The sequence below is a fragment of the Scomber scombrus genome, chromosome 19 (assembly GCF_963691925.1).
Source record: "Scomber scombrus chromosome 19, fScoSco1.1, whole genome shotgun sequence".
Taxonomy (NCBI): domain Eukaryota; kingdom Metazoa; phylum Chordata; class Actinopteri; order Scombriformes; family Scombridae; genus Scomber; species Scomber scombrus.
Window position 1 is genome coordinate 20,908,282 of NC_084988.1, and position 22,921 is coordinate 20,931,202.

The following is a 22,921-nucleotide window of genomic DNA, read 5'->3' on the forward strand; positions in this document are numbered from 1 at the left end:
CCATTTTCAGCTACTCCCCTCAGGGCAAAGGTACAGAATGTTGTATGCAAACAAAACATCTTTTGGAAATTGTTTGTCCCTGTTGCCATAAAATATCTTAATCAGTAAGGACAGCCTGCTACCTCAGCACACAACCTTGATCCAGCCTTCATCATCAGTTATTTTAATATATCTTTTATTGTTTTTATGTAAATGTGTTATTAATGTGCCCTGTCTGGTGATATGGTGTGTTTTAATCTACCCTATTTATTAGCAGATTTCTGTATATGCAAACCAAAGACACATTTCTGCCTTTTCTACTCTATTTCCTTTTCTTTTCTATTCTATAATCAGCTTATATTTAAATTACCATTATGCCTAGATCTCAATCTGAATACACAACACTAGTACTAGTATGAGTACCACTAAAATAAAGTTTACATGAGTTAATTTGGACAGTATGGACATTTATGCTGTCAGGTACCTTTTCATGTCTTACAGGTGCAGACATACCATTACCTGTCATGTAGTCTATGCTGATTTCATTAACTCCTATACTGTAGCAAAGTACCATCCCCTATGTCTCACAAAATGAGGATTTCATGTCGAAGACAGTAGATACCATTAGCAGGTTCTGGACAAGGCATATACACCCTTTGCTGACTGGTGCCTCACTCGCCAGGATGGACCAGGAGGATGGGATTCAATCATTCTAATTAACGCAACATGCATTCATTTGATTGGGCTTCGTGTAGAACTGGGCGATATGGAAGCAATTAATATATGACAATCACAAAAATAATTTAAATATTAATGTATATTAGCATGCCTGCCAACATATCAAAAATCATGTTGATTGCCCTGAACACACATTTAAATGTGATATTAACACATCACATCTCATGTGAGATAAATTTGGTATGTGTGCTTGTAATCATTAGACAACAAAACTGTGAACCACAATATCATGGTTTATTACAATGTGATCCCATTGAAAGACTATAAATGATAACAATGAGTTATTGCCATCCCCAAGCTACATGACATGTAATTAAAATGACTTGTATCTCAATTAATTTGTTGTGCTTTCAGGAGATGGAAGCAGGATCTACAGAGAGTACAGGGACAGCAATGCTCTGAAGTAGATGCAGGTAGATAAGGGTTATGATATAAATAAGAAGCTATACAATTTATGCCCATGAGGACAGTACCAGCCAAAAGTTTGGACACACTTTCCCATTCACATCAATGAGAAAGTGTGTCCAAACGTTTGACTGGTTTGTGCAAATAACACAATGCTAATGCACATAAAATATATTAACATCAGAACACTAGTCACATCCAGATTAAGTGAGCTGCACTACATATGTTCACTGCTAAGTGCACAAAATAAAAATAAAAAAACTGAACCTGAAGCACTCTTTCAAAACAGTGTTACATTTTTTTATATTTTATTTTGTGCACTTTCTGAAAATGTAACCAAGTTCTGTCTTGAACTTATCCTTGAAGCAGTATGATTTTGATGTTTGATCCATCATGTGTATTTTGTGTGTATTCTATGAAGGAGTGTGCAGTTTTTTCAATGGATGGAAATCCTGAGGACAAAGTTTTATCTGTTTGAACTTTTATTTTGGTCTAACTAGCATCTCCAGTACTCTCAATGTACCTTACGATTTCTCATCCCCAACCCTGTCACGGTTGAACACAACACTTGATGACATATTGACTAAGGTTGTGCATACATGTACACTTTTTTCAACTGTTGCCTCCTCTTTGCTTCCCAATTCATCCTGAGAGGCTTCACAAACTGAACAGTGGGTCATCAAGGATGTGGGACATGTTCCTCCAGGCACTGATCACACGGTCTATGAGACAGAGCACATCACTAAAATCATCTACTTTGTGAAATTTTTACATGTGGGGCTGGGTAAAAAAAGAAATACTGCAGTAGAAGATACTAGCACTTGTGGATAATGTCCTTCAGTTAGGGGTGTGTGATATGACAGTATTATATTGTGAAGGATTAGAATGTCTCCACAATCTGCCTTTACAGAGAGACAGTTAGTATTGTGCTACAAGAGCTAGTAGGTGGCTATCAACAACACTGACATGATGAGTGCCTCGTACTACTACATCTACACTCTGCTGGAGAAAATGGACTGGGAGAAAACCAGCGACAAAGGTTTTGGGTAAAAACCAGCTAACTATCACATTAGCACCATTGACATTAGGAGCCCAAACTCTTTTTAACAGTCAATGGTGAGCGTCATCACATCGCCAGCTCAGTTAACTCACAGATTTGATACTTGGTAGCGTGTTTGTGAAATCTACAGCAGTTTTCATGTCCCGCTATGAGGCTCATGCCCTGTACATCCTGTTAAACAGCTGGGCTGCATATAAATGCCACGGTTTAGTGGTTTGCTCACCTGCTAACTGGTAGCACTAACTTCTGTCATGCTGCAAGTTAGTGTGATGTCAGCTCTGGTGTACTATGTTGGTGCCCTTTTTTTCAACAGGCACATCCCGATAGTTAACCGAGACAACACACTAATGCTTCTACATAACATCAAGTGTTTGCCTTTCAGCTGTGAAATTAGTTTGGTTGAACTGTTAGTTTGGTTTCACACTGCAATATCCATTTTAAACAAGTCCAAATACACTACTCTTTGAGGCAGCTTTACACACTTGCTCAATTTATTCATGGAACTGTTTATGTTTTAATGTAATTTTATGTGTGTCTTTCATAGGTGTATCTTTTTGTTGTCTGTGAGCCCCTAACCTAAGACAAATGTTAATCATTTGATAAACAATAAAGATTTTGAATCTTGAGTAGTCATAAACTTGCAAAATAGTATATAAAATCAACATAAAAAAGAAGCAGGATACGATTGTGGATCATGATCCTGCCTGAAAAATATTGTGAAATGGTATCTTTGCCGTATCTCCCATCACAACTTTCAATGTATCTTTAATGCATGGTCAGCAGACAGATCCACTAAATAAGACTGTGCTGAAACACATCTGTTCATACAATTTGGCTTGTATTTTTTATGCAAAATTATTGTTTTCCAAACTACTTGAAAATGGAAAACATAAACTAGAGCCTTGATAACTAAAATGCATAGTAATCTTTTTCCTTTATTGTTAATTTTGTGAAGATCCTGGAAAAGGGTTTCATCACCCAAAGAACATGTGCTGTCTTCACAATTGCAGTTTAGTGTGTAGGAGGTAAGCGCCATTTGGAAATCTCAAAGACTGGAAACATGCAGCCCAACTGTAGGCCTACTTTAAATCAAAACCTAGCTTTGGGCAAAATCTTCTGTTACAGCAAAGGAGGAGGACTTGCTCCATGTGGTCATTGGACATTCTTCTACAAGATGAGGTAAGTACATGTCCTCCATAACTGAAAAGGCGTTCAACTAGAGCGCTAGAAGGCAGTGTAGTATTTTACTTCATGAAGAGCTGCTTAACCAAAGGAAATGCATTTGGGGAATGCTCTTCACAGTATCATCAAGGAACTGCCAAACCTTTTCCTCCTCTGCCTTTGTCAACCCTGTTTGTCTACCCAAACACAATAAAATCCTCATCTGAGCCATCAGATGATGTTCATTGCTGCTGCAGGAGGTTCCCTGGATTCCAAAGATGTTGCCTCCTGAACCACTGTTTTGCAAATATCCTCTTTCTTCTTAATAGGAAGCCAGCACAAGGGAAATGTTGGTATGGCAGTCGTTACCATTTTTGCATCATGGCTGCTCAGCATGGCACCAAAGTGACTGTCAATTGCATCAATGACTGCAGTAATGATGCTTGCTGTGTAGGTCACGTGTCAGTTTATCAGAGAGCTTAGACTTGAGGCTTCAGATTGTTGGATTGAGGAGCCCAAGATAGCAATTTGTTCTCCCCCTGTAGAAGATCAATGGATTGAGCAAATGGCTGTAACACAGCTACATATTCCCTGGGAAAAGTCATCTCATGAGGGTTCAGCCTGGTCTCTCCAAATCTTGTGCAGATGTCCCCCAGCTGATCCTCTGCAAGTTCAATAGGTTTGGCAATGCCCATATATTCAGAGCTTAATCTTGTGACACATGGAACAGCAACCCTCATACTGGTAATATCCTGCACTACTTTTGCAGCTGCTCGATGTCCTTTGTGCCATATAAAACCACACTTTCCCATTGCACTGCAATGCATTGATGTTGCTTTATCCACCTCATTGGTGGCAATTAGGTTAAGTATGTGTGTTGCACACCTTTGATTAGGAGGAAGGTAAAGATGAAGCTCACCATTTCCCTCCATTTCCAGAACTGCATCCATATCCAAGAACCTGATTTCATCATCAAAGTCATCTGGTGCTGCCTCCTCAGTAGCTTCAAATTCATGGAAAGCCTTTACAAAGTTACTCCTATTGTTGGTAACTGTAGCCCTTACTTTGTGTTGTGCTTTGTACTCTGCATGCAGTCAAGTAATCTTTCAAGGCAGCAAATTTCATCTCAATACGCCTCACTAGTGTCTTTCTGAACATGACTGTTTTGTCACCAGTGATTCCCTCTATGAGCTTTTTGAATGAAGGCTGCTCAACCAAGGAGAAAGGCTGAACATCATCAATCACAAATTCAAATATTATTCTACTGACAGCACTCTGGGATTTGTTTAACTTTTATTTTTTTTAATGGAAGATGGGTGACTGCTTGTGTTTGTCCATGCTCAGATTTAGTTCTGTTTTTAGGCTGTTCACTCATCCTAGACGGACTGGTGTCGTCCTTGGTCAGATGTAAGTGTCTTGGATGCTTACGCTAAGAAACCCAAAGCACAAATTAAAAATCAAACAATTGTAGAGTATGCTTGATTTATTCAGGTTTAGTATATTTATTTATTAACTCCTTGACTAATATAATAATAATAATGATAACATCAACAATAAAAGTACCTATCATCATAATATATATCATATTGCACTAGTGGTAACTACTAAATGGTGAAGCCCAATGCATCAGTGCCTGTGGTGATGGCAGCTGTTGAAAAGCCCAAAGGCCTTAATGTATCTTAAATGTTCAAGACAATATACATATCCATCTGGTCCTATATTATGTTTAATTAAACCGTGTAGCCAACAAGATGTATTCACATATCCTAAAGTTACTTTAAAGTGGGAAAAAGATTAGCAGAGCATGTATGTATTTGAAATAGATAAGTACAATTAAAGGTTTTAAGGAGGACAGGTACATACACAATTTGCACTGTACTGTGGTGTTGTTCCCCTTTTCTGCTTTAGATACAAACTAATGGCGAAATTTCCACCCGGTGAAAGCTTCAGTCATGGTGAAAGCCCAGCAACGCCTCTTCTATCTCAGGAAACTGAGAAGAGAAAATCTACCGCAGAGGCTGCTGAACTTTCACTGCTGTGCTATTGAGAGTGTGCTGACTTACTGCATAGCTGCCTGGTTTTTCAACTGTACGGAGGCGGAACAGGTGGCCACACAGACAGTCATCGAAACAACTGGAAAGATCATCGGGGCATCTCCACCTCCCACTGCAGGCAGCTGGAGGTCGAGATAGTGTTGCCAACTTGGCGACTTTCTCAATAAATCTGGCGACTTTCCAAACCCTCTTTGCGACTTTTTTCCTCAAAAGCGACTTGTGACAAATCTAGCGACTTTTTCTGGTGTTATTGGAGACTTTTCTGGTGTTTTGGAGACTCTGAAGTGAAAGGACGTATCACTTTACAGTTACTGTCCTCAACAAGTAGCGGGTACTGCCTTGAGCCCCTCCCCCGTCCCAAAGCACTCACAGGCAGTCAGGTTCACAGTAGCCAGCTGCAGTCAGAGCAGAGAGGAGACCCACACTACTCCGATTCCAGACTACAAATGAATTGCGCATGCGCAATTCCACCCTGCATAACAGTCTTTTGATTAAATTTGATATTCTAACATTTAACAATACAGAACAAAATTGATTTAAATTTAAAAAAAACAAACCAAGAATCAACATTAGAAAGTTCATTTGTAGTTCTAAACATAACACATAGGGTTTTTTTAACTCACTTTTTCTCTCTCCCAAGATGTTATTCCTCTGTCCTACAAGGTCCATTACAATTAAGTGCAAATGGCCAATTATGCAAATTGGGCAATGACGTCATTTAGCGACTTTTAGGACAGCCAATAGCTACTTTCCTTACTGAGGAGTTGGCAACACTGGGTCGAGATGGAGATGCAACAGTTGCTTCCCACAAACATTAAGAATCCTCAACAGCTCCCCATAACCCCTGAATACATAACTTGAACTGAACTGCTGCAGCATCTAATTTAGCAGCAATATTTACACTCAGCTCATGAACTTTAAAAAAAATAAATAATTGCACTTTATTGAATTTAGTTAAGTTCAATTTAGTTCACTACTTGACATTAAATGCCAATTCTCAGTTCATGTGTACTTGAGGCTTCAAGTTTCCACATCACACTTGTGTAAGTTGAATATTAGACCATGACAGGCTCTTAAGTAGTTGTTATGTCACAAATCATGCTTGTAGGCCTACTCCATAGAACTGGATTCTCAAATAGCAAAAGGAAAATTTCAACTTTCAGCAGATGACTGTGTTTCAAATGAAAAGCTCTCTATGTACTATGCCAAGCAGACAGACTGTGTGTTGTGACAGAGTGTGTGACAGAGGACATAATTTTTGTGTCGTATAGATAGAAAATGCATGCATTTTAGCGTTCGAGTGACTTCTCAAAAGTTGCTAAAAGATTCCAAATAAATTGTCAAAGTAGCTAAATTTGTTGTTAGGTTGTTTTTGAAAAAAAGTTTTTCAAGAGCTCTAGTGTGCAACTGTGGCCCATCCTTAGTCTGCTACTGAGTGTTCCCATGAAAGAACCTGCAGTGATAGGTTTGTTCTGTGGACCAAAGAAACCCATCTTAGCAAAAGAGTTCCTTGGAGACTTTGTTACAGAGTTTCAACAGCTTGAAAAAGGTTTTGATTTAGAAGGTAAGAAATTGAAGCTCAATCTGGACAAATTTACTTGTGACAAACTAGGAAGGGTCCTTTATTAAAAAACACTAAGAACCACAATGCTTACCATGCTTGTGACAAATGTGCAGAACATACATTAACATGCATGACATACGCATGTACGGACTCTGCTCTAAGAATCATTTGCAAATATAGTTAATGAAAGTCATCATCATGAGGGGCAACATCCATTTCATGGCAGAAGGGTTGGCATGGTTTGTTTATGTGTTGTTATGCCAATTCTACACATCTGGCACAGAGATCCTCTGAATTTCCAAGTACCTGCAAACATAGCAGAGAGAATGTCTGCAAAACTGTTAGAAATATGTCCCTACATTCCTGTAGAGTTTGCCTGAAAGCCCAGATCGCTGAGGTAATTAGATCGTTGGAAGGCCACTGAATTGAAGGCAGTTTCTGCTGTACACATAACCTGTAATGCTTGGTACCTTTGTGGACAGAAATATGTACAGCAATTTCATGCTATTTTTCTCTGGTATTGCTATTTTACTAAGTCCTAGACTATCCTGCCCCAAACCTTACTTAGATCTCTTGTTAGTCACTTTGATGAAATATATGGCAAAGATCACATTTTTTATAATGTTCGTGCTTTGGTCCATCTGTCATGTGAAATACAAGGACAGGGTTGCTAACAGTATTTTCCCCAGGGCTGTGTCATTTTTTAATCACAATGGACACTTTCAAATAAACCTACAGGGATCTTATATAATGCAGTAGGCAATACACCTTGGCCCTTTCAGTGATTTATTTTAGGTCAACTATATTCATCATAATTTTTCTTTTACCTGTTCTTATGTTTGTTTTTGTCATTCATTTTGTTGTTTTTATTCAGTTTATTTGAATCTCACTTAAGTTTGAACCATATTTCGTTTTTAGGTCAGTACTTTGAGGCACAATGACTTTTGAAGAAATCTCTGATATGCAACTCATCAGATCTACAGTCTGAAGAGCAAGAGGAGGAAATCTGACTTAAGAGAAAGCCGAAGCTGATGTTAGAATGTATGTATATTTTTCTTTACATTCTACATTACCTTTTTGACCTTTAGTTTCACGTTGTTAGGCTCGTGTGATAACAACTACACAAGACAACCCTGCGACAACCACGCAATTAAAGTCAGCTTTAACTGAGTGAAAAGGTCAGTCGGTTACCTGGGTTCTTGAGAAACTGGGGAATGTGTTCCGTCAACATTGTGTCTATATTGCTAGTATAGTGTATGGTATACATTATACCAGCATAATGTTACATCTTTATGTTCTGTCAGAGGCTCTCCAGATAATGGTAATGCTCTAGTAAAGGCCATGGCATTCTCAACCACCTCATTGTCTGCAGATTGCATGTAGCAGACCAGCAGAAGAACAAACCCCTTCTGCAAGCCAGATTTATAGACCTACCCTTGATCAGACACCACTGCAAGCTCTGGTGAGCAATACCTAATACCTAAAATGGCTATGAGATTCAAATTGAACCTTTCAACCGTTCCAGTTTTTAAAATGTCAACAATCATAATTACATAACCCATATCCAACACACACACCCACACACACCACACACACACACACACACACACACACACACACACACACACACACACACACACACACACACACACACACGCACACACACACACTGCATCTTGAATCCAAGTGAATATAATTAGTAGGGTTTGGTATTATTGGAATTGTATTATTTCGAAGTTCAATTAATTTAACCTTTATTTAAACTCAAATCTCATTGAGGGCATGCCCTCATTTACAATTATGTCAGGTGTACAAAACAGAATGATTGCACACACACAAAAAAAACAACCAACAAGAAAAGAAACAAATAATAACAACACAGCCAAACAGATTAAAACACTTACATTCAAGAGTGGAATAGTCTGCAATTGTGGTTTTAAACTGACCTACAGATACAACTGTGTCAAGTGTCATTGTATGTTGAAAAGTATTCCAGGTGTGTGCAGAACAGAAACTAAAAGCAGATTTCCCAAATTCAGTGTTTGCACCACCTCAAGCTTTAGCCAATCATTTCAACAAGTTCAATATTGACTATAGGAGCAGTTCAACAAAAATGAGATATATGATGGTAAGGTGCCATTAAGGGCTTTATAAATAAAAAGGAACCAATGCCTGTCTTGTCTTGCTGTTAGAGATTGCCCCCCCCCCCCCCCCCCCAGCCTTTTCATAAAAGAGGCAATGATGTGTGGAATGACTGTCACCAGTTATAAATCTTAGAGTGGAGTGATAAACTGACTGAGGGTCAGGGTCAGGGTTAGGGTAACCCTTAAAAAGACTTGAGCTAAGATGCCTGCTAGACACAGAGGCTGAACTGAGGAGCATGACAGGCCAGAATAAGATACATACAGAGTTTGATCTGTGAATCATTCAAGGATACCTTAGTGAGGTCCCAGAATGAAAATAAAGAGCTAGAAATGAATATAATATGTCCCCTTTAAGATCATTTTATCACCACTCTTATGCAGTGGGACTACATGTGGAGATTTGCAGACCTGAGGGACAACTAAGCTAGAGATAGAAAGATTAAGATGTGTAATTTGTCCAGCAATAAATGGCACACAGCTTTAAAAAATAAGGGTCTGGTTTATCCTCTCCGGTTGTTTTCCTGCAATCGATAGCTTGAAGTGCCTCCTTAACAGCAGAGGGAGTGAAGGCCTGCAAGGTGAACTGAAAGGTGTGGTTTAAAGAGGACACATGAGCCAAGGGTTTATTATTGACACCTGATCCTGAGTACACCATATCAAACAGATTTCCAGCAGTAGCTAAATGTGTGTTTGAAGCATGTCAAATCTCTGATGTCTTATTTGTTGAGCATACATGAAAGGCAACATGAGAAGGAATAGATGTAGAGGATTTGTTTTATGTCTATTTACTGCTTTCAAGAGTTTTGAAGAGTTTCAGATTCATAGAAGTATTAGAGACTCATTCTATGTAATAATTGGTTTCTGTTTTTCTCAGAGAGGATGTGCATTTATTTCTGAGTTGTCTAAAAATCAGCCAATGGGCTGCTTCACTGGTACGCCTCGTTTAAGCCCAGGCTTTGGTGTTTGTGTTGAACATCATCGATAATTCTGTGCAGAACCAGGGGCTTGATCTATTTTTAACCTGAGCTTTTTAAAGGGGGCATGTTTATCAATGATAGTAAGTATTGAATTTGTAAAATACTCCAATGCCAGTTCTATTTCAGTGTATGGTGTATACTACTGTCTTGTCAAGTCTCATCAATTTGTTTGAGCTTGTTATTCTTTCACACTCATAACATTACTGCAGTTTTGAAATATTAGTTGCATTAATGAAGTGGACTTTAGTTTAGAAGACGTCAATTTGACCTTTACCAAAGGTCAAATTAATGTCCAAACCAAAGCTTCTTTGTAACCAACAGTTAAAAGAATAAACTTGCTGTTCTCATCTACTCAGTAAAATCTGCCTCGAGTTTTACAAAGCAGACAAGAATTTTTTAAATATAAATTCAGGTATTATAATATAAATAATGTTCTATTTTAACAGCTGCAGAAGTCAAGATTATGAACTTACTGAAGTATGTAAAACACCAGCAAGAGCAGTTAATTGCCAAAATGAACTATCTGACCAGCAAGTTGAACTCAACTGGCCAACAAATAGAAATGCCTGACCCTGTACGGTTTCCACTGGGATCAATGGAGCAAGTAGAGGATTTTTGAGGGCTGACTTAAATTATTCTGCTTCTAATATGAAGTAGTGTAATGATTATTTATTTATTTATTTTGGTTTGTTTGCTTTTATCTCTTTACAATTTAGTTTTATTTTTAGTTCTAGAGTAAAATCTGACTTTCTTTTTAGTTTTAAAGCCTCTAAAATCTTGGCTTCACATCTTAAGTATTTCTCTACAACAATAAAGTTCCACAATTATTTTATATGATCAATTGGTCAAATGGCTTCATGTAATGTGAAAAGTGATGCAAACTTATCACCTGACTCTTATGTTCCTCTCAGCATTACAGAGCTGTTACAGAAAGAACAAATGACATTCACCTAGCTATGGGTTTGGATTTAAAGGTTCAGCAACAAAGTGAGCGACAAAGTTTATGGTTCAATTCTATTACCAGATAGTCCTATTAATAAATTTGGCCATATCTTGTACGCCTTATGTTATACAATTTTGAGTGTAGTTTTCCCAAAACAGTCATGATATATGCTATTATTTACACTAAACTTTAAATGTCTAGCACAGTAGAAACAGAGGTTGTTGGACAATAGTTATTGCATCTGTAATACATGTCACCAATTCATACAAACAGAAAACCATAGCAATATGAACCATACAAAGACTATTCCAATATATTAAAATATATTAAAATATGCTTTTCATATGACCTACTGTATAGGTTTTCTGAGATCTAAGCAGCTTTTGGCATATCTTGGTTTTATAACAGATATGGAATAAAATAATGCTTTGAAAATGTACTATACTAGAATGGGGGTTGTGTTTAAACCTCTGTTACACACACACAAACACACACATCCTGAGAATGTAATAGGTTAAGAGGTTAGAGGTCTTGCTTGGGAGAGTATGAAACAAGGCAATACAGTTAGGCTGAAAATACGTTCATATAGGACCACATCTCCCTTGAGTCGAGGATGATTGAGAAATTTGGCTATCAAGGTCTTTAGAGCAATGAGAAATAAAAGAAGAATTGTCTGATGAATGTGTATCTTAAAAACATTCTGTAAGATATTCACAGGATTTTTTATTTTTTTGTTCCAGTTCAGATATCCTCCCTGGCAATCATCGAGGACCATGACACAAAACGTGTAACATGGAACATCCTTGCCTGCATGTTCCATGATGATGTTGGAAGGGAAAAAATTGGAATAGAATAAATAGGAAAAAATCTTTCAGCCAGATGGTATCGAAGACTTTGCTCCTGCGTAAATAATTGTAATAAACTAACATTAACACTACGTGAAAAAATAACACTGTCGTGCTAATTCATTTGATTGAGACCGCTGCATCGACACATGGGAATGGAGGTCAACAAAGGGAACTCAGGAGAATATTGCAGGGTCTGTCTGCATCATCTGGCAAAGCATTAAATTGGCCAAGACACACACAAGTGCACATTTCTGGTAGACTCTGTGACATTACAATTGTTCTCACACAAGATAAAATACTTTTTGCCGTGACAACTTTCCATCGTTGTTAATCCTTTCTCGTCGTATTATAAAGTGCTATACAGTGTTCTGGCATCTGATAAACCTTAAAACAAATGGATCCTTTAGTCCACCATATGTCAGTTATGTTTCAGCCCGCCAGATGATGAGCTTTGAATCGTCTGTAAGGCCCTAGAGCTTTCTCTTTGACTAAAAACTATTTCTACTCATTTATTGTAGTGGTGCCTTCAAGTACTGTCAAAGGGGGTTCTTCAAACTTGGACCAAAACAGTCCGTCTGGCATGTTGTTTTCTCATTAAGGGATAGGAAAAAGCAGACACTAAGATATAGTATACAGGATATTTGGCAGAAAAACAATTTTATGATATGATGATGTGGCACTACTGTTATGATGCGGAATACTGTGCTATAGAATTAGACATAACAGAGTTTGGAGAAAGAATCGACCACCGGAGCGATGTCACAACAGTAGCCAAGATACAGGTGCTGCGTAGGGAGCTTTGCAGCATCAACTGATGTTCTGTGATGACTTTTGTGGCGTCAGTGGCAGATGCACCATGATGGAGACAGAATTGAAAAAGCTGCACTGCAACAAAATTCAAGGTGCTCAGTTTATTTTGAGGAAGCTCTATGATTCCACCGACAAAGACCCAGAAGACTTTAGAGCCTCAGGTGAACAGAAAAACTGAATCTAAAATGGATTTGATATGAATTTATATTATATTTTACAATATAATTTTTGAGTCATACCTAGGCTACTGAGGTAAGAGGCCAAAAATCACACAATGGAATTGGACACAACAGATTGGAGTAGGAAGCGACCAGCGGAGAAGCTTTGCAGTATCGACTGGTGCCCTCTGAGGATTGTCAGAGGGAATGGAGACAAAGCTGATAACTCTACACTGCAACACACTTTGCATTGCTTTGGTAAATCTGATTTTGTTGTCTCACAGACTATTATATTGAACTCTGCTAGGAAATAAATACACCACCTGAATTATGAAAACACACCACCAGTAACCTTTGACTGTCCACAAGCAATGTATTCAGCTTGTTGTAGGATTTCCTCCTTTTGAGAGATCGGAGAATAAACAGCCTTTTTATCCAAGTTTCGTCTAGTCCTATAGGAGTTTAAGAAATCACACTATCCACAGCTGTGAAATTTAAAACTTAAAAAGTGTATGTTCCTTAAATCCAACTTTTTATGCAATGTCCATTCCATAACTGATCTTGCTTAACAAAAATGTGTGTACTCCTTATAATCCAACTGACAATTAAGCGTGTGTGCTCTACAAAGGTATGGAATCTCAAATCTCCCCTCAGTCTGTTCAGTGGTGTAGTGTGTCCTCAGCCTAACCAGATTATCTGTCCACAGCACTGATGTGTGTTGCTCTGTTCCGTTGGAGCCAATTCATTCTAACAGTGTCACACTGTCAAATTACTGTACTACACATTACCTCCAGGGAGTCACACACACAAATATACACAAACACAGAAGATGGAAGGATAAAGCCGATACACAGGCAACCACACTGATTGCTATCAGAGGAGACAGGGAAAACGGAAGCAAAATCCCAATCACCTCTCCCATCTCTTTACTCTTCCTGCTCCTCTGTCACAGAATAGTTTAATAGCTTATTTAAAAAATGGTAAAATGAACTCGGAAGGCTTGCAGGGGAATAGTAATAAACTGTGCGGCATTGTTAGATCTTTTTAATGGAAAAGCGGATGCATAATGTGGGTAGTTTTTGCCATAATTTCTCTCAATCATAACAGTATTTACTCATTAAATTGACGACTTTTTAGATGTAGGAGCATGGGGGGCATTGCAACACTGAGGTCAGACAGGCAAGAAATTACATTGAAATGATCAGATTAAAAAGAAGTCAACAGATTATCCAGATCATCTAAACCACATTATTTGAGGTGAAATCTCAGAATAAATCCTAAAGTCCTCACTCCACAGGAAAACTCTGCACACACAACCACAGAAAGTAGGAAATCAAAGTTTTGGATGGGCCCAACAGCCAGTTTTGGGAATAATTTGGTCGTAATAAATATAATTACAACTTGGAATTATCTTTGATACGCTGAAGTGTAAAAAAACTGATTACATATGTTGTGAAAACGTTTCATCTTTTCAAGAATCTAAAAGCTTGACCTCCATGCTTGTGGTTTCTTCCAGTTCTTTCAACCTATAAAGGGACCATGCAGCTCCTTGGTGGAGTTATAAGGTGACAGCCAAGCTGCTCTACATTAGTCTCAGTATGTTGAGAGTGACCTCACACTCAGCAGAGCAGCTCAATTAAACAGAGATAGCTTAGCTGGTGGGTTATCAAGACGAAAAAGCTTGTGTAGCCACTGGGTAATGTCGTGGGAGGTCTCAAGCCAAAGATACAGCAGCCTTAATCCAAAGAAAGAGAGATGAGACTTTCAAAGTTAATGTCTCGGTTGAATGGATGAATGGACGGATAACTCAGGTGATGTCACCACCTTAAAGGCTTGAGGGACAGATGAGGAGTACTACTGGTTATAGTATGGCAAAGAATGGATCAAATGTGTACTGAGCTCTTACAGTACTAAGGACTTACTATGCTCAGTCTAGAAGCAGCTGAGACACAACATGAAAAAGACTGATCTTCCCCAAGACAGCTGATATTTAACAAATGATGTGTTCACTTGTATTGTGATGCAATGGATGTATAATGATATGATGATAAAAATATGCTTTGGGCTATGATTACATGTGTATACTGTAAGTGAAATGCAAGTTGTTACATGGCCTGTGAAGACAGCCATGTTGATTAAAATAAAAGTTTATCTGTTCTGTCAGACACCCATTAGATGGATGATTGAAAAACATGATTGCAACACCTTCTGTGTAGACACGTCATTATGTAAAACAGGAGAAAACAAAGTGAACAAAACTGGCAGCCCACCCTTACAAACTATTAAACTAAGTCAACAGCAGATGATGATACAAACAAATGGAACAAATGTGGCAATTTGGAAAGAGAGGGAGATGAGTTTTGCCCGTGCAGGTTGGGTGCCATTTTGGCTTCTTATATAGTGTGCCATCATCCAGGCGCCAATCACCTGTGGGAGCTGTCAGCCAGCTGACCAATCATGTTATATGGAGTGGAACGCACAAATTACACCAATGGTCGTAACAGGAGTAAAAGTCAGGATATGTCTGCGTCTGTTGCCTCTGATTTGTTTTTTAACTGTTTCTGTTTGTCTCCAAACTTTATGGCAGGTCTAGACTGTTCTATTTAACAGTATTCTTTATCAGTTCATCTTTATTTTTGTATCATATGGTACCAGCCAGGCAGGGCCGATTACCCTATCTAGTACAGCTATCAATGGTGAAGAAACAGTGAAGTGGAAGTGATGTACATGTTTATGTTTATATCAAGTGGGGACACGTAGTCAAATCTGAATTTGTGACAGGAAATGATTGATTCAAAAATGAATACAATCTGTCTCAGGCACAGTATCAACATGCCTTGACCCCAGTAGCCAGGTTAATGAATTTCAGAGAAGATAGCTAGATACCAAGAGCTGGGAAGATGTAAGAGACATGAGAAGAGGCAGGGAGAAGATTCAAGTGTTCCTCCTAAGCTCTCCAAGACTCCCGCTGAGCTCCTTACAGTGACATCAGTCTCGTTAAAATGTACCTTTTTACCACGTCAAACACACTCACACACCATATCAAGTCTCTCTAGGTATGTGTTATGCAGCCCCAGAGTGTTGTCTGCCAACTGAATTATGCAGAGTAGAGGGGAATGGTCTTCTGTGCTTCTCTCAAAGTTACACAGAACATACTGGAGGACAGACACACAAACAGCTTTTCTCATTATCACCAACTAAATCACATGTGGTTATGCATATCTAAACCTTTCCTCCATGTCTCCTCTGTTGTTTTTAGTCCCAGGCGTGTCAGTGTTTGAAGTCGGGTTGCTAGAAGCCATTTTAAATCTGCTCTCTCTGTACCCGATATCAAAGACACAATCCTGAATTTATTTGACCATGAAAATTCTACATATATTCAGGTTGATTCTCCGACAGCGTTCGCTCACCCCTCTACTTTCACAATCCTTCATTATTTAATATAATGATCTGAGATTTTTCCTATTAATGTTACTGTTTAGTAATATTTCCTAGTACCCAGATTAAATGTCAAGAGTTGTAGAGCATTTAGTCTCAGAGGTCAGCAGATTTTACTATAGGCATTTTTTTTTTTTTTATGATTTGTGGTTAAAAATATAGTAACCCATGTCTCAAGACATGAAAAATGTACTTTTTTAAATTATTGTAAAGGCTTATGAATTCAAGGAGAATGACAAAAGGAGACAATTCCAAAACTTTCACCAAAAAATGTTTGATTTGAAGGCGTCAACTTTTGGCCTGTACCAAGTTTCAAGTACTTGCGGACGCTGTTTAGTCATGCTCCTCTTTCATTTCACTTCTTCTTCAACCACTTATCTTCCTCTCTTTGCTGCACTTGAGGATAGGTGATCATTGTGTTATTTAATTAAGCTTGTAGCACCATACAAGGCAAGGTGAGTGTATGTGTATAGCGCATGTCATAGGCAAAGGCAATTGAAGGTGCTTAAATAATGCATTAAAATATTAAAAAGGAGAAGCATTGCACATGAATAGTATTCAAGATACAGTTAGTCCTGCTACTTTTATGGAGAGTTAACATTAAGCTGCTGCAGGTGTGTGGGATTTTACATGGAAAAAAATAGGTGTGGGTGGTTTCACATGTATCATATACCGTCAGCTACATTGCATTGAGAAGCAAATCACTTGAACTCTACTGAAAATGAACAGCACCGCTTTTTTGGAACAACGTAATGTAACTGCAGCTCAGTTATTCTGTAATTTGCCTACAAGCCCCGAATTATAAGAATTGAATTTTTTAACACTCACTTTCCATTTTGTCTTAACATCCCTCAACATTGGTAACTGTTGAGTGAGAGCTTGCAAGGTGTAATATGAATATCAGAGTGTATGTTTCCAGAAACACAACCATCACTCATTATCTTGTAAAACAGAGGTAGTGACTGCCAGTGGGCAAATTGTTCTGCCTAATAAAATGTACGTGCATGCACGTAAATATTTCTGTAGTTAACTATATTAAATAATAACAATTTGAATCCAGTACTTCCTTTACCTATAACAAAATATATTACATTGTATTATTGATACATTTACATTAGATCTGAATACTTCACTGGTCAATGCTAAATGCCACTCATTTTATTGCAAGACAAACACACGTCTAATTCAAGTAACTGTTTCTAATAATGAAAACTTTAATCGAAATTATGAAAACACAAATTAATAACTTTCATATTAACAATTACATATAATTGAACCTAGCTCCGTCTAATGACATTTGGGACCCTATGTGACTCAGCCCAATTTAACTGATGATGAAGATGATGATGATAATTATTAATATTATTTGGGATAATGGCAAAGCCTTCTATGTTGAAGCTTCCCCTTTGGTCATTTAAGATGATTAGAGGTAGATGTATTACTTAAAGAAGTGCTTCCTAGTTCAGTTTCAAGTGGCATAATTTGACATATGGCATTCTGTAATAACTCTGTACTGTATGTATGGTACTTTTGTCATTTTATGAATCATCAGGGAAATCAAACTATTTGATCAATTTTAAGAAATAAAGGCTTTAGTCTACTTAAATGATGTGTTGATGTCTCTTATTTTTGTTTATTTTCTTCTTTTTCAAATATTGCTAATATTACTATCCATGTTGTAAATCTCACTTAAAAAGTGACTACGTTGAAATGCATACTAATATTCTACCTTTATTTTGAATATAACAATATTCCAAAGTTGATTTGTTCATGTTAACAGCATTTTCCATTTTGATATTCCAAATTAGGCCTTATTTAGAATGAAGTATTTTCCAAGTAAAGCATGTGGAATATTCCAATATTATTTGAGCTTTAAGAGCATTCTTTGGACATATAAACAGCACAATATGCATCTCATTTGGGAGTTTTACTGCAGTTTCTGACACACTGCTTCTTGCCTGCTTACGATCAGGTCTGTGTGTTGTAAACAAACCAACTAACCAACAGTTAAAGCTGGGATAGAGATGCATGACGGGTTGGTTGTGTAACGCACCCCTGCGCAGGCAAAATGACATAAGCTGGAGCAGAAAGTCAGGCAGAGGAGAGGAATGAGACGAGAGTGGAGAGCTGTTCAGGGCAGGCTGGAAAAACAGAGCATCTTCACAACGGGGACGAAGGAGATTGGTTATTATCCTGACTGACAGTGATGACTCGGTGTGATGCACTGAAAAACTCTCAGCAGTGTAGTGAACATCATGGGACAACCTAGGTACATTTACAATATCAGTCACATCAACATCATTTATACATATCAGGCGGTAGATCACTAATGTTTTTCACCTCAATGCTTTAGTTCACTGCCTGTGGAGATCTTTTTGATTCTCATTCTCACTGGAGCAGAGGGCAAACCTGAAAACCTGCATTTAACAGGAATATTAGTGGAATATTCATTTTCATTAGCCATGTAAAGAGCTTGATAGGAATGTCTTTTCAGAATAAGGACATAAACTGGAATATTTTGCGCATGTTAACGTAGTCAGTGTTTCGATAAGTGCTATATAAAAAAAGGTTAGTCTTATTACTCTATGACAGGAGGATTATTGCTGCTCTTTTCTTTATTTCTTCTCTCGTTTTTCCTCTGTTGCCCTTTTGCTACGGTGTAGTGTTTGTTTTTTGAAGTTGCTGATTTAAATGCAGGAATGACATTAAGGTAAAAAACATTATTTCTCTCTCTCGCTGTGGCAAAGTGGGTTTTGTTCTAGACATGCTAATTTAAATTCAGGTCTGACAGAAGGATTTTCAACGTTTTTATGTTCTGTTTTTCTCTCCCTCCACTCTCTGCTCATCATGGGGAGGCTTGCTCTAAAGGAGCTTATTTAAATTTGTATAACAGCAGGACTCGCCGATTTGTCTTACTTTCTAAGTTTCCATTCAGTTGTCTTCTATTTCTCAATCTCTCTCTGTCTGCCTCAGCCCACCTCAGCCCACCTCAACCTCACTCTCTGTTGTGGGATTTTTTAGAGTTTACCCATTGTTGAGATGTTTTTGTAGCCAGGAGAGGGAATGATGGCAGTACTGGCTCACTACTGTGAAATACTGTGTGGTGTATCGGAGAAATAGGCAGAAAACTGGTTTAACCATTGGGCGACTATTATTGTGCCTGACTGGAGAATTGGGTCCATTCCAAAACTTGGTTAATGTGGCCTCTCAGTCTGAATATAATGTACAACTAACCATCATATGTCCAATGAATATTCACCAGGTGCAGCCACAATTAGTTTTTTTCCTAGTCTGCTCCCATGATGTGTGGCCAAGCGGCAGGTACCACAGCTAGAGGTTGAAGCCAATGCCGAAGTGATGCCATTGGTGGCTGCTAGTCGCTGACTCTGACTGACTCGCAATCAAAAAGCCTCAACTTCTATTGAGTAATACTGAGTCAACTTTTTTTCAGCGAGTCATTGTGGTTTAAATAGCTAAATCAGGCCGTCTAATAAGTGTGCTGGTGGTCAGTTTGGAAATGGTTGTTCCATTATTAACATTTGAAGACATGTAGTAGCTTTGATGTCTGCCATGTGGGCTTTGGTTGACAGTTGGATCATTGCTGCTCTTCTCTAACTCCAGGCACTGACATGAAATTACTGTCGCAGTATTTCAGTCATTTTAATGTTACTTGATTATGATTCCTGCCCCTGTGAGCACAATTTAGCTGAAGTAGCTAACTTTGGTAAAAAGTGTTCCCAGTAAGCTAACAGTCCAGCTTCAGTTCAAGTTCAAGTCGGGAGTGTTTCCAGAGGGTGAAAGGCAACGTCCTGCACTCCTTATTTGGAAAGTTATAAAATATTAAACCTTTATGATTTAAACATTCATATTAACTTAACTCAGCAGTTCAAGGTGTACTGTAAATAGTTTAACAGATGTAATGATGGTCTATGGAGAAAATGTGTAGATTTTTTTATTCAGGTATCACTTGGGCAAATCACCAGGCCAGGTTTACTCGTTGCGTTAAGCAAGCCATCAGATTTATGCGTTGACTAAATTATGTGAGCGTAATAAATGAATAATATGTACAGAGTTGATATTTTCCATCTCACCCTGACCATGTCACTCCCCTCAAGGAAACACTAAGCTCAGCACAGCAGGGAATACGGAATGATGATGAATAACTCCCCATCTAGACAAGCATTGACTTTGCTAAAGGTGGATAGTAGAGTGATAAAAGGGCTGTTGGCACACCATATGATTGGTAGTGGTAGTTTAGCAGTAACGGGGAGCAGAGGTTGAGTTGACTGCCTGAACTAGTTTTTAATGTCAGTCATTTGTTGCTGAGAAAGTCCATAAACGATCAATTCAATTCAGCTCACGCTTTTGTGTAACTGTTTTTAGGTAAAGGCTGTAGTTAAATAAATAAATAAGTATTTCCTCAGGTGACTCAGGGCTGAGAAGTATACAATACATGAATAATGTATATTATGACATGTCAGTTTTTTAAATTATTTGTGAGAAAACTAAATTAAAAACTTGAGTATTGGATGGAATTCTGAAATGATGGACTAAAGGTCTGACAATATGAAATGAAACATATTTCCTCCATTACCACAATCTTGTCAGCCTATTATATTTAGGTCAAACGTAGGTAGCAACAGTGCTTCTCAATAAGCATTTATAAACTACATATTTGTGTTGAGTGGAAGTTGGAAAAGATTATGAAATGATGTAATCCAAGAAAAAACCTTTTCAATGAACATAATCTGTACTGCAAATATGAATCCAGCAATGATTTTACAATCTATACAAGATTTGTCTGATCAGCATTTTAGTGTCATTCTATACATATTAAGACTCATTCCATATTTTCACGTTTCCCATTCAACTTTCTAACAAATAATTTCCTGAATTGGCCTTAGCAATGACTTGAGGGAAATTATTTTTGGGTCTACCCTCTCCCTGTCGCCCCAAAAGAGCTCAGACCTAGACCTTTTGTCAATCTAGTTGTTCCTCTCACTCACTCTCTCACTCTCTCTCTCTTTTAGTCAGCTCTAAAGGAGAAGGATTTTAGGCAGAGAGACTTAGATGGCTATGTGAGGATAATACTGTCATTAAAGAGAGAGAGCATAAAGAAAGAGCAGGAGATGCAGACAGAAATGTGGGATGGGAGGGAGGGATATAGCAGAGAGGGGGAGAGAGGAATCAAAAGAAGGCATTCATGAAAGACTTAGTGGGAGTGAGAAAAAGAGAGAGCAAAAAAAAAAAGAAGTCATTTTTATTATTCGGGTTTTAGCTAAATCCATTGATGTCTGCATAGCTTTGCAAGTGTTGGATTTTTCCCCCTGCAAGGATATTTGGGTTTGTCAGTAAGCACCTTTGTGCCTTGCAACAATAAAAGACACTTGAAAATGAAAGAAGACAGTGGGAGAGAGGGCAGCGTAGGAAACATAAGAGGAGGAGGAGAAGAGGGAAGGATTTAGAAGTTACATCGACTGGTAAAATTGACCTGTCTGCAACCCAAGGATACAAAACCCCGACATTTCTTTTATGGTGTCTGTGCGTGTCCTTATTTTAGAGAGACACTGAAAACAAGTTCCCCCTTCTCAAACTATAATAATTCAGGCACTTTATTTCATATTGCTATAACACCCTTTAAATGTCAGATTTGTATGAATCATATATGTTGTATATCAAATTAACAAACAACAGGAAATGTTACATATGATGTCTTCTTTGACCCATCTTTTGACCTCTATCTATGTAGATGACACTTTTCTCTGTGCTCAGTCATGAGCGCTGTCACTGTTCATTAGAGGTGCTAGCACATTTCATGACAATCTGCCTGTTTTATAAATTGTATGGTAAGACATTTTGGTATGATGGTGTTGTTTGAAGAAAGGTCCAAAATGGAATGGTTTCATCCTCTAGGGACCATGAATGTGCTGACTAAATATCATTTGATATTGGTGTGATTTTGCTGAGTACAATTTATGATCAGATGTTGGTTTAAGAGATAAGATCTGAGGAATAACCATAAAATTGGCAATGTGTTAGAAGGGGAACAGAAGATATAACTATCCTGTTGTCCTCCTGTGTGTAAAGTTACACACCTGTATCTTTGAAATTGTGTGTGTGTGTGTGTGTGTGTGTGTGTGTGTGTGTGTGTGTGTGTGTGTGTGTGTGTGTGTGTGGTTGTGTGTGTGTGTGTGGTTGTGTGTGTGTGTGTGTGTGTGTGTGTGTGTGTGTGTGTGTGTGTGTGTGTGTGTGTGTGTGTGTGTGTGTGTGTGTGTGTGTGTGTGTGTGTGTGACTGTGTGTGTGTGTGTACCTGGGAAGACCATAGGTGGTTTCTTTTTTAAATAAAACCCCTACTATTCAATAAAATGAGAGGTCATTCATTTTAATTGTGAAGACCGTAATAAGGAACCATCCATGTTATTTTCAGCCTATTTGGTGAAAGAACACAGGATAAAAAACGGGTCAAAATTGACCCAAAGACAAAGCTCACTTGCCCTCATTTACAAAACTATTAAACCATTAATCATGGATCGCTATTTGTGTAACTGTACATTGCAGTTAATGGGTCTCAAGAACCAATTAATGTCAGTGAGGACTGGCACTATAAGCAAATCCTTGCATGTATAATCATCAGTGTCTTC